Source organism: Urocitellus parryii, chromosome 14, assembly GCF_045843805.1.
Source record: "Urocitellus parryii isolate mUroPar1 chromosome 14, mUroPar1.hap1, whole genome shotgun sequence".
NCBI lineage: Eukaryota > Metazoa > Chordata > Mammalia > Rodentia > Sciuridae > Urocitellus > Urocitellus parryii.
In genome coordinates, this window is record NC_135544.1 from 1,339,171 (window position 1) to 1,352,893 (window position 13,723).

At 36.2% G+C, this 13,723-nt stretch overlaps 1 pseudogene; it reads left to right on the forward strand.

Annotated features, from left to right (window-relative positions):
* The first annotated feature begins 9,412 nt into the window (after positions 1 to 9,412).
* On the forward strand, positions 9,413 to 12,551 carry LOC144250182 (integrin alpha-V pseudogene; annotated as a pseudogene).
* The last annotated feature ends 1,172 nt before the right edge of the window (positions 12,552 to 13,723 follow it).

A 13,723-nucleotide genomic window follows, 5' to 3' on the forward strand; every position in this document is an offset into this window, starting at 1 on the left:
ACCTGCCTTACAGTAAGTACATGTTAGTTGCAATTGTTATTGCCCATAGTTACTTTCTAAAACTAATTAAAACTTGTTTTTTCCTCTCTTTTGACACCAGGAATTGAATCCCCTGAGGGGTGCTTAACCACTGAACCACATTTATAGCCCATTTATTGATTTTTTTTTTTTATTGGAGACAGGGTCTCACAAAGTTGCTTACACTCACCCTAAATTAACGAGGGCCTTTCTAAGTTGCTGAGGCTGGTTTTGAACTTCTGATCTTCCTGCCTCAAGACTCCCAAACCACTGGGATTACAGACATGTGCCACTGTGCCTCAGGACAGTGTTTTTTTTTTTTAGTACATAATTAAATATTTTTGAAATTTGTGAAAAATATGTGGAAATCTCATCTGAGCTGTCTGAAAATAATAATCATTTTTCATAATTAAGACCAACCTGGATATTCACAACATGTTCTCTCATTCCCCATACCCTCCTCCACAAAGAAATCCCTAGATAAACATGATCCTGTCTAAATTTTTTATAGATTTTAGATAGAGATATCAAATATGTATGTGCATTAAGTAGAATTATATCTCCATGCAAGAAGTTTCATTGTGTTAAAATCTAGGTTATGTAGCTGCTTCTTGAATACATTTAGGTTGATAACGTCAGTCAACTTCTTTCCTCAAGTTCAAATGCACATTCTAATTCAACTCAAATATCTAGCAGTTGACAAATCTGTGTCAGAAAATAAAATAATAGTGCTTTAAATATTTAAAGATATTAGCCTCTCTGATCTTCTATTTTGTCAAGTGCATGGCCTTAAACAGGTTTATTTACATTTTTTTTACTTTTAATTTTAAATGGTTTTTATGAAAACTAAATTAGATAATATGTGTAAAAAACTTATATCTATGCCTGATATATGGTAAAAACTAAATTAATTTTGACCATTTTTTAAGATAGTGATATTAGCAGGACATGGTGGCACACATATGTAATCCCAGTGACTCTGGAGGCAGAGGCAGGAGGACCACAAGTTTGAGGCCAGCCTTGGCAACTTAACAAGACCCTGTCTCAAAATAAAAATAATAAATAGAGTTGAGGATGTAGCTCAGTGATAAAGTTTCTAATACCACCTTCTTCAAGAAAATATACTGATTTTAAAATATCCTAAGTGTTTCTTTAAAAATATTTTTTAAAGATAAGAAGAAAATTTTAAGTAGTTTTACCAACAAGAAATTGTCATCTTTTACATTTTAGTATATTCAGTTTTTATTTTGATCTTCCTTTTTCTAGGTAGGTCTGTATAAAAAGTCTTGAACACATAAGTAAAGCTTTTTGAAATAAAATCTTGCTATCTGAATAATATTCCATTGTAAAAACTACAGTATATTTATTTAATAAGCATCCTAATACTTCTTTTTGTTTTGATATTGTTTTTCTATTTATTTATATTCTATTTCTATTAATTGATAAATAATTAATGTCAAAAATTTGGGGGAAAGTAGAAAAATCTTGGTCTACATCTTAGTTTAGTTATTTAAGCTAAATATTTAAATTGAAATGGATAGACCAAAATATATAGACATAACTTCACAAAGCTATTTTAGGAGAATCTGTATGAATTTACATCCCTAATTTCTGTATGTAATTTTATGATGAGAATGCATACTCTTTAGGAAACCTTACAATTGCTTATATGTGAAAATGCATCCTTTAAAATTTTTTGATAGTATTTATTGTCTACTGTATGCAAAGTATTATGTCAATCATTATTATAATATAAATCTGTTACTTTTGAAGTGTTTGGAGTCCAATGAGAACTATTATTATTCAAAACTCTTAATAAAATGCTCTTTTGAAGAGATGTTCAGGACCATAGGTAATAATTATTTTTAAATTTTTCATATGATAATATCTGGCCTGGTTATTCAATTTCAAAAGTCGTAAAGCCAAACAACTTCAGTTTGATCCCTGAAACAAATCCATTTGCAAAACAACAACAAAATTTCAAAATAATTTATCAAGTTTGCATGTATTACAAAATCGTAGAAAGGGCACATTTCTGGGATTGAAAATCTCGTTTGAATCCCATTTACTAGCTTTATGATCAGGAGTAATTTAGTTATGTGTTCTTAAAATCCTATGTACTTTTCTGAAAAATGATGAAAATAGTTCTCAAAGTGCCATGATGAGCATCATAAGATAAGTGAAAATGCTTTGGCAATTAGCAAATGGTGTACAGTGTGTTATTGTTATACATCCACAGTGATATGTGAGTGAGTTCAAAGGGTGAGAAGACATGTATTAAAATGCCATGTGGAATTATGTTGATGACAATATTTGTATAGTAGGAAGATCTCACATTATTTTCTCATATCTGTATTTGCAAGTAAACATCTGCAAAATTTTATTCCTTTCTGTAATACATACATTAACTCTAGGTTGACTATATGGGCCTCTTGATAGTTCCCATGTAGAAAGTTTTAATATAAAACAAGTCAGATTACTTTCAGTGTGATTACCAGTACTGGATGTTGGCTTCAATCTATCTTGACCAATAACAATTCAAATTGAAATGTTTTGCTGGTATTTTCTAAGTCAAGATAATTTAATATTCTGATGGTCTGAATTTTTCATTATATCATGCATCTCATAGGAATACTATAAAAACATAACAAATCATCTCTAATATTTTTATTTGCATAAAGGTTTAGTGAGAAGAAGGACCTGTTCTACCCTTTGCCCCATGATTATTGGGAAGTTAAATTAGAAAGGTTTTATATATTAGGCATTCTCTGATATTTGCTTCCAGAGGTTACCTCCTTCTTTTTTCTCTGTTCTTTCTTTCTTTTGCCCTCCCCTTTCCTCCTCCACTCTAAGTTCATGGTTGCTTTAATTCACCACACTATTTTTAAAATTTTATAATTATGTTATTATTATTTACCAGTGATTTAATCCAGGGTGATTAACCACTGGACAACATCCCTGGCCCCTTTTTTATTTTATTTTGAGACAGGGTCTTGCTAAGTTGCTTAGGGCCTCTCTAAGTTGCTGAGGCTGTCTTTGTACTTGTGATCCTCCTGCCTCAGCCTCTCAAGCCATTGGATTACAGGCTTGTGCCTTTGCACCCAGCACACTATTTTTTAAGTAGTTCATGAAACTCCATTTTCAGTGGCATGGTTGTGGGCCATATGGAATAACACCATTAATAAATAGGCACTTATGAGATTGAAAGCAAAGCAGAAACAAGATGACCATATACACATGACTACACCCTCACTACTTCTTCCGCCTTTATACTGATAATAGTGTATCCTTTAGTACTGGAATGCATAATTTCCACTGTATTTTGAGCAAGAAGACTTCTATAGTAATTATTTCCCCAAACTTGAGCACCCTATTTCTCTTATTCCTTTTACTCTCTAGCCTCGTGATATGCCAGCATCTGCAACTGTTTTCAGCAGAATGAAGAGTAGGTGGGATTTATGTGGTAAGAGTTTGGGTGACTATATACACTCTCTTGATAAACGGAAGCACAGGTGTGATGTTTTGTGTGCATGTTTGTAAAGATTTGTAAATTCAGAAACCTTTGGGGTTCAAATTTATTTCTGACCAGCAGCTTTATTTCAACAATTTTCAAGCATGAAATTTTTTTCTGGACAAAGGGCCTAAAAATCCATTATTTTTTTACTATAAAGCAGGGCGGAAACTCTCCCAGTGTGTGTTTCTGAAACCCAAATCTGCATGTATTTTTCTTGTTTGAAAAAAATTCAAAATATATCCTTTTAGCAAAATATGTTGGGGTGGTATTTGAGACAACAAATAGACTTTCAACTAAATATAAGAAATGTAATAGAAAAATGAGAAATTATATCCCATCTGATTCAAATATATGATATGTCAAGGTCATTGTACTGTCATATGTAACTAATTAAAACAAATAAAAATTTTTTTTAAAAAAGTTCCAACACACACAAAAAAAATGTACCAATATGACCATTGCAGGAAAATCTTTTCCCTCTGAGGAAAGTAACTTATATTCTTTTTTTTTTTTTTTTTTTTTTTTGTATTGGGGGTTGAACCCAGGGGTGCTTAATCACTGAGCCCATCCGAGCCCTTTTTATTTTTTTATTTTGAGACACAATCTCACTGAGTTGCTTAGGGCCTCATTAATTTGCTGAGGCTGGCCTTGAATTTGTTATTCTTCAGCCTCAGCCTCCCTAGTTGCTGGGATTATAGGTGTGCGTCACTGCACCCAGCAAGTACTTGTATTCTTGACTCAGGGTCTCAAAGATATAAATGACTATGAAAAAGCATAATTTTACAGGCCTTTCTTAAATTGATGTATTCATGATAATATCAAAATGATGCTTAAATGTAATCATTAACTCTGATTTCAAGCATATAATGTTTTCTTTCATTCTTGGGTAGTTGTAGATTAGTCATCAAGAAAATGTTTTCCTTTATGATTCTAAGACTATGAATTATTCCTTATATTAATATTTTTAAATTTAGTACTGCTGTTAAAATTTGCTCCAATGTCAAATCTTTCAGCATAGCAGAATGAGTTGGTCATGTCCAAGAAATAATTTGTATGCTAAAACTTGATCAAGCTCATGAATTTTAAATATATATATTGGAGCCACTTCAAAATATAGGTCTTGGGTAGGAGCTCACACTTTTATGAGTGTGGAGGCATGCTTCCATGTGCAGTGGCTTGGTAAGTAAAAGCTGTCATTGTAGTTTTAGTTTCTTCAGCTGGGCCATGTAACTTCTTACTCCATTTCTTCCCAAAGCCATCCTGTTTTACCCAGATTCAGGCTATTGGACTGCTTTATTGTGTTCCTTGTGTAAAAAGGGTGTCTTAAGTGCCAACATTCCTGGGGCTTCAGAAGAGAAATGTAAAAAAATAAAGCAGAGAGTCTCTCCACTTAGTGCTTCTAAATTGGGCTTTGGGTGTGAATCTATGAAGTATGCAAAGAAGATATCCACACTCTAAAAGAGCATATTGATGAGCTGAGACTGATAGGCTAAAATGGGCACCTGCATGTTTTTATATAAAGAGAACTACACAGAATAAAGACTTTTGAGGAGATTGGATCTGATGTTGTTCAACTTCAAACTAACTTTTGGTAAAAATGTATTGAACCAGGTTTGATTCCTCAAACTTCATTGGGAACTGGGGCAGAGGAAGGACATAAAGAAGGAGCCATAGAGGGCTGAAGAAAATATGGCTTGTTCCATGACCAAATATACAGTCTAGTGTAATAGAAAACTATTCAATTGTTATGAGATAACATATTTTGGACTTTATTATCTTTGGAATATATTTCTTGGATCTTGACATAATAGTGTGTGAATGCCCACATTTGTAAGTGAATAAATGCAAACTGATTAGTCATTACAATCACCTGTGAACACTCCTAACTCAGATGTCTAAGTCTGAACACTAGCCTGGCTCCTTGTGAACAGAGTTAGCCTGAAACAAACTTAGACTCCTCTTGACCTCTGCCTTTGCCTAAAGGGGCTCTCCAAGAGAAGGCTAGGAAGGTAAGGTATTCCAAAGGTATTCATTGAATGCATGGCTAAGTGCCAAGAACTTGGGAACATATTATAAATAAGATACAAAAAGTCTTTGTTGAAAGAAATTGACTATACAGGAAGAATGATCCAAATGCAATGTGCTGGGAGCTACAGAGGCTCCAAGTATAGAGGGGTCATATTTCCCCAGCACAGGGAACTTTTGAAGGTCGGAGGTGAAGGATTAAAAATTCATAAAATAAAAATGGAGAAATGGACACAGGTACAAAAGAGAAAACTACCAATAAAGAAGAAAAATCTGAAATTTGAAGAAGTATCTCACATTTAATTAAATGTCTAATGTCACAGATAAGGAAACTGTCCACAGGAAAGTAGCAAGTGACTTACTAAGATCACACAGTTAAGAAGAGGCAGAACTGGGCCTAGAACTCACTTACCCTAATCCTCAGTCTACTCTTTGCTGTCCTCTTAAAATAACAAGTCAATGAGAAAGAAATTGAGAGAACAAAACACAGGGAGGATTGTCTTATTCCTGTTTTATGCACATGCAGTCAGCATGTGACATGGATGTGAGGATTATGGTCACTATTTAAATCCCAGGTGGTAAGTTGGAAGGCTATATCATTCTGAGAAGGGTCCCACAAAATGCTTTGGCTTGAAACTAACATGATGTGCTGATGATGGTTAAATTTTAGGCTTGGGTGCAAATATAGAAACATTCCAGCTGTCCTCATGGTCAAGTCCTCAGCACCACACACATGGCTCAGGATAGCAGAGGGCTATGGCTTTCCTGTTGCTTCACCATGCTGATTTTATCAATCAGTCTGGAGAGACATTCCACTCTGCTAGCCCCCAGCTTACTAGCATCTGCACTCAGCCCTCACCACAGACCCTGTGTTGTCATCCTTTCTAGCTCTCAGCTGCCATTACTGAAAAGCTGTAAGACATTTATAGCTCTATTTCTGTATCCACTTATCTGTTAAGTTTGCACGGGGAACATTCTAGCACCTTAGAAAAATAACTGTGCATTCATGAAGAATTAGAAAGTCTAGGGAAGCCCACAGCTCCAAGAAGAGTGATATTTTCTGTTACTTTTCCATTGCCTATCAAAGGGGAAATGCTCTAGAGAAAGATTATATTTAGCATAATCTTTGTCTTACATGTATGAATTTTTAAGGAATGTGGAATTTAAAAACTAGAACTTCTGTGTGTGTGCATGTATATATTTGTGTTTGTGCATACTTTGTAAAGGGACTGACAATAGATGAATTCAGTATGAACTGCTTTTTTTCATGAGTGGGAAACATCTAGAAACTTGGTGTTACAGAAAGAGAATGGATGTATGAATAGCATACAGTAATGCTATGTATGCACATTATATAAAATGATCTTGTCAAGTTTATTAAGTCTATAAAGATCTGGCAAACAGATTTTTAAAACTCATGCTAGGGGCTGGGGTTGTGGCTTAGTGGTAGAGCACTCGCCTAGCATGAGTGAGGCCCTGGGTTTGATCCTCAGCACCACATATAAATAAATAAGTTAAATAAAGATTGAAATTTTTAAATAAATAAATAAAACTCATGCTAATTATTTTCAAGGAATAAGGCAAATATATGGAAATTTAAACTGGATTTCAAGTTGTTAGTACAATCAGAATGACATAGCTGGAGTGTTTCATGGATTAACCACAGAAGGAAAAAAGGAAGGAAGGAAAGAAGGAAGAGAGGGAGGGAGAGAGGAAGGGAGGAAAGAAGGAAGAAAGGAGAAAAGGAGGGAAGGAAGACAATGAAGAAATAAAATAGTTATTAACTCAAGTATAAAGACTGAATTTCATCAAAGTCATTTGAAGAATAACCTCATTCTTCTTGTTCTAACTTTTCTAAAAAAGAAACATGTCCAGATCAACCATAGACTTGACAGATTAAGCACTGCACTACAAATGTGAAAAGATGAACTTCCTTCTTCTTGAGCCAGGCACAGTGGTGCATGCCTGTAATACCAGTGGCTCTGGAGGCTGAGAAAGAAGGATCAGGAGTTCAAAGCCAGCCTCAGCAACTTAGTGAAACCCTAAGCAACTTGTGATACCCTGTCTCTAAATAAAATATTTTTAAAAGGGATGTGGTTCAGTAGTTAAGTGCCCCTGGGGTTCAATTCCCAGTACCAGAAAAAAAAAAAAAAAGCTTCTTGTAATTGGGAGGCAGATTAATACATGGGATCTCCCAAGAATTCTAATTTGTAGAAGGTGCTGGAAAGAGGGCAATTATTACATCATGAGTCATCCATGTATTTTGAAGACAATCTCTTAAAATTACCATTTAAAGATGTGGTAATATTCATGCACATTCCTGAAGAAATCTATATTTAAGGCATTCCTTGGCTTTGATCCATAATGTATCCCATATTTATTTTAATGTTTCTTGTGAAATTGCTGTTAGCAAGAGTAGACATAATAGCCCATCTTAACTATAAGCCACTAATCCTGCTTGGGTATCTTTCTCATTCTATAACCAGGAGATTAATTTGTGCTGTGAAATTTGGTATCTTGTCCAATTAATGGGTATTTCTGTTGGAAATTGGGAAGCATGCTTTTATAGCATTTTTCTCCTGTCTTCCTTATGAGAACTACTTAATTTACATCATTGACTCCAATTCTCTGTTGAGATAAGATGCTTCCTGTGAGGCTGGGGAGGGCGAATAGCATGGACCTGCTTAGTGGTTTAGTAAATTATAGAATTTCCATAGGATTATAAATACCCTCTTGGATACAAGTACTTGAGAACAGAGATAATTGTTATTTCCCTTAAGCTTTCATCAGCTTTGAAAAATGAGCCTTTGTCAATTGTGTGGATATAGCTTCTCTGTTAAAAAAAAAAAAAATCACTGTGACACCCTACTTTTCAGCATTCATTAGAATTGCAATGGGGCCTTTTTTGAACAGTCAGTTTAGCTGTCAACAACTAGCTTTCTGGTTAATTATGCATTTCGGGTTGAAAGCAATGTACTTGTGCCAGCTTGAAATTGCTGAGATGCTTTAGTTCTACTTTTAGATCATGAAAATGCAAGAAACATCACCCTAAAGGAGACCAATGGCTCCTACAGTCCATATTCTCCATTTTAATGAGCACAGGACACAGAAGACCAGAAGGGAAATGCCGATACATTAATTTCATTAAATATTTCTTGAATTTCTTTCCTTGTTGTGCACAAGCTCTTGGAATACTGAAGTTTACATATTTGATAGCTATTGCATAAAATCATGTGTTAACATGTTCTTTTCAGATCACCATATAGACTGCCAAAAAAGAAAAGGAAAAGGAAAAGAAAAGATGCAACAATTCTTGAAGCCATAGTAAAACCAATGAATTACAGAGAAAGTATGGACGGGATATTAGTGTTTGTAAGTGAGAATGAATAAAAGTTGTGCAAGGTTTGACTCTAAAAGACACACGACCAGTCAAAAACAAAAAAAAGATTTGTTGTCAGAATGTGTTCAGAGAAGGCTTTCATCCACTAATGAATGACAAGTGAGAAAGCTGTAGAGAAGCAGGTTAAAATTCATGAATTTACTTTATCTTCATAGTCTAAGGTTAATATTACCTATTAAATGTCAGTGAATCTGCAAATCTAGGATCATATTAAACTTATGAAAAGTTATATTTTAAAATATATTTTAGAGTCCCCAGCCCGTGATGTTGCATTGAACCGAGCTCAGAGGAGGCGAGGGGCACCCGCGCTGCTGTCCCCACCTCATGCACCCTGCGCCTCCCTTCCAGGGCAGCCTCTAGGAAACAGCCCTCCTGCCTCTCCCAGCGCTGTCCCAGGCTAGCTGGGAAGAGAGCCCACAAGTTAGGGCGCGCACAAGCGGCGGGCCCCTGGCACCATGAGACCTGGGAGGGGCAGCCGCTCCAGGCTTGGCATCCTGGGCGCACTTGGCCATGGATTCTCAGGTGCAGCGGTGGTGCACATTGGCCCCTGCCTCCTCCTGCTTCTGTCTCTGGACTACTGCTGCCTCTGCAGCACCTTCAACCTAGATGTGAACAGTTCTGCAGAGTACTCTTGGCCCAGAAGGAAGTTACTTGGCTTAAGTGGTGGATTTCTTCATGCCCAGCACCTTCTTCCAGGATGTTTTTTCTGGTGGAAACTCCCTAAGCGAACACTACCCAGCTCGGGTTGTAGAAGGAAGGCAAGTCCTCAAATGTGACTGGTCTTCTAGCCACCAGTGTCAACCAACTGAATTTGATGCGACAGGTAATAGAGATTATGCCAAGGATGATCCATAAGAGTTTAAATCCCGCCAGTGGTTTGGAGCATCTGTGAGGTCAAAACAGGATAAATTTTGGCCTGTGCTCCCTTGTACCACTGGAGGACTGAGCTGAAACAGGAGAGAGAGCCTGTTGGAATTTTCTTTTTTCAAGATGGACCTAAGACTGTTGAGTATGCTCCATGCAAGTCAAAAAATATTGATGCTGATGGACAGGGATTTTTTTTCAAGGAGGATTCAGCATTGATTTTACTAAAGCTGACAGTACTTCTTGGTGGCCCTGGTAGTTTTTATTAACAATGTCAGCTCATTTGGGATCAAGTGGCAGAAATCTTATCTAAATATGACCCCAATGTTCATAGCATCAAGTATAATAATCAGTTAGCCACTCAGACTCCACAAGCAATTTTTGATGACAGTTGGGTTACTCAGTGGCTGTCTGAGATTTCACTTGTAATGGCATAAATGTCTTTGTTTCAGGAGTTCCAAAAGCAGCAAGGACTCTGGGAGTGGTTTATTTTTATGATGGGAAAAACATGTCTTCCTTGCACAATTTTACTGGTGAGCAGATGGCTGCATATTTCGGATTTTCTGTAGCTGCCACTGGCGTTAATGGGGATGATTATGCAGATGTTTTTTGAGGCTCTGATGGCAAACTCCAAATGGTTGGGTAGGTCTCTGTGTCTCTTCAGAAAGCTTCAGGAGAATTCCATACTACAAAGCTGAATGGGTTTGAGGTCTTGGCACAGTTTGGTAGTGCCATAGCTCCTTTGGGAGATCTGGACCAGGATAGTGTCAATGATATTGCAATCACTGCTCCAAATGGGGGTGAAGATAAAAAAGGAATTGTTTATATCTTCAATAGAAAATCAGCAGGCTCGAACATGGTACCATCTCATTCTTGAAGGGCAGTGGGCTGCACAGAGGATGCCGCCAAGCTTTGTCTATTCCATGAAGGAAGCCACAGAGACAATAATGCATATCCAAACTTCATTGTAAGAGCTTTTTGTGTAGAGCTGTCTTATACAGGACCAGACCTGTTATCACCATAAATGCTGGCCTTCAAGTATACCCTAGCATTTAAAATCAAGACAATAAAACCTGCTCATTGCCTGGGACAACTCTCAAAGTTTTCTTTTTTAATGTCAGGTTTTGCTTAAAGGCAGATGGCAAAGGAGCATTTCCAAGGAAACTTAACTTCCAGATGGAGCTTCTTTTGTATATACTCAAGCAAAAAGGATCAATTCAGCAAGCACTGTTTCTCCATAGCAGGTTCCCAGGTCACTCCAAGAACATGACAATTTCTAGAGGGTGCAGATGCAGTGTGAAAAAGCTGATAGCATATCTGCAGATGAATCTGAATTTAGAGACAAACTTACTCCAATTACTATTTTTATGGCGCATCAGTTGGATTATAGAACAGCTGCTGATGCCACAGGCTTGTGACCCATCCTTAACCAGTTCACTCCTGCCAACATCAGTGGACAGGCTCATTTTCTACTTGACTGTGGTGAAGCCAATGTCTGTAAACCCAAACTGGAAGTTTCTGTACATAGTGATCAAAAGAAGATCTATATTGGAGATGACAACCCTCTCACATTGATTGTTAAACTCAGAATCAAGGAGAAGGTGGCTATGAAGCTGAGCTCAGCATTTCCATGCCACCACAGGCTGATTTCATCAGGGTTGTCTGGAACAGTGAAGCATTAGCAAGACTTTCTTGTGCATTTAAGACAGAAAGCCAAACCCGCCAAGTGCTATGTGACCTAGGAAACCCAATGATGGCTGGAACTCAACTCTTAGCTGGTCTTTGATTAAGTGCACACCAGCAATCACAGAGATTGTGAAATTTTATTTACAAATTCAAAGTTCTAATCTTTTTGATAAAGTAAGCCCAGTTGTATCTTACAGAGTTGACCTTGCTGTTATAGCTGCTGTTGAGATAAGAGGAGTCTCAAGTCCTGATCATGTCTTTCTTCCTATTCCAAATTGGGAGCACATGGAGAAACCCAAGACTGAAGACAAGATGTTAGACCAGTTGTTCAGCACATTTAGCTGAGAAACAATGGTTCAAGTTCATTCAGCAAAGCCATGCTAAATCTTCAGTGGCCTTATAAATATAACAACAACACTTTGTTGTACATCCTTCATTATGACATTGATGGGCCAATGAATTATACTTCAGATATGGAGATCAACCCTTTAAGAATCAAGATCTCATCTTTACAAACAACTAAGAAGAATGATACAATTGCTGGGCAAGGTGACCAGAACCATCTCATCACAAAGCAAGATCTTGCCTTCAGTGAAAGAGATGTTCACACTTTGGATTGTGGAATTGCTCAGTGCCTGAGGATTGTCTTAAGTTAGGCAACTAGACAGAGGCACGAGTTCAATCCTGTCTTTACTATGGACTGAGACTTTTGTAAGTAAGAAATACCAGAATCATTCATATTCTCTGAAGTCATCTGCTTCATTTAATGTCATAGAATTTCCTTACAAAATCCTTGCAATTGAGGATATCTTCAATTCCACATTAGTTACCACTAATGTCACCTGGAGCATTCAGCCCCATGCCTATGACTGTGTGGGTGATCATTTTAGCAGTTCTGGCAGGATTGTGTTGCTTGCTGTTTGGGGTTTTGTAATGTACAGGATGGGCTTTTTAAAACATGCTCAAGCACCTCAAGAAGAACAATAAAGAGAACAGCTTCAACTGCATGAAAATGGTGAGTGAAACTCAGAAACTTATCTGTGATTTTTAAGTTATACTACATCCCGGATTGTTAGGATTACAAACTTGATTACAGATTTAAATTCCCTTCATGAGGAATAAAATTCTAAGACTTCTGCTGAATGTACCCAGTGACTTCCGTCTAACCACAAAATTGAGAGCAATATTTGTCGGTCTTCTCTTTATAAATAAATTCAGACATGTTAATACACATACATTGCCCTGTTTTGGATATTTAAATAATGAAATTTCACATGATGGTTTTTATTCATTGTACATAAGACAGGTAGGGCCTCAGTTCCTACTTTATATAAAATAGTATCTATTACAATTACCATTTCTGATTTAGTATTTGAGGTTTTACTGTTCATTGTTTTTTTAAAGAAATCTAAATTTGGACCTTAGCATCCACATTTTTATACAGGTATTTATTTAATATACACTACACTACAGTTTAATTTTAAAGCCACTGAAATCTTTGCAATTACCTGAATTTGGATTTGAATATTTATTACATAGTTGAACTTTTTTAAAAAAATTATGATACCACCAGAATTCTTTCCTGGAAACTGGGTGTTTAGGTTTAGCTGAGTGGTTGAGCATGTGCTTAGCACGCATGAGGCCTTGAGTTCAGTCCCCAGCTCTGGGGAGAAAATTTTCCTGTAATGATAATGGTACAATATTTTAACATGAAAATTGGGTACATGTGATTAATTTTTCCTTATATTTAATCAATATATATTTATTAAAGTATAAAGTAATATATATTTATTACTTTACTTTTTTAAGTTCTACAAGAAATCCTTTAAGCCAACCTATATAAAAATGAATTCTGTATTCACAAATATATTTTAGTGTGTGTAATAGTTTAATTTCAGCTCAATATTATGACGCTTAAAGTCATATGGAGTTGGAAATAATTTCCAAAGCACTTCTATCCCATTGTTTTCATCTGGATATTATTTATAGTTCACTTAAAGAAAGCGTTTTAATTGAAAGACTATTACCTTATTAATAGTATGTTCTTAGATAGAGTCTTTAGTTATGAATTTATTTTCCTCCAATATGTTTTTTTCTTATATTTCTAAAATTGTTGCAATAAAGGGTCAAGATCATTTTCATTACAGACAGGAACCTGAATCCCCATTCCCATCCCATGAGAAATTCATGGGATCAATACTCTTCAGGTAGCTCCC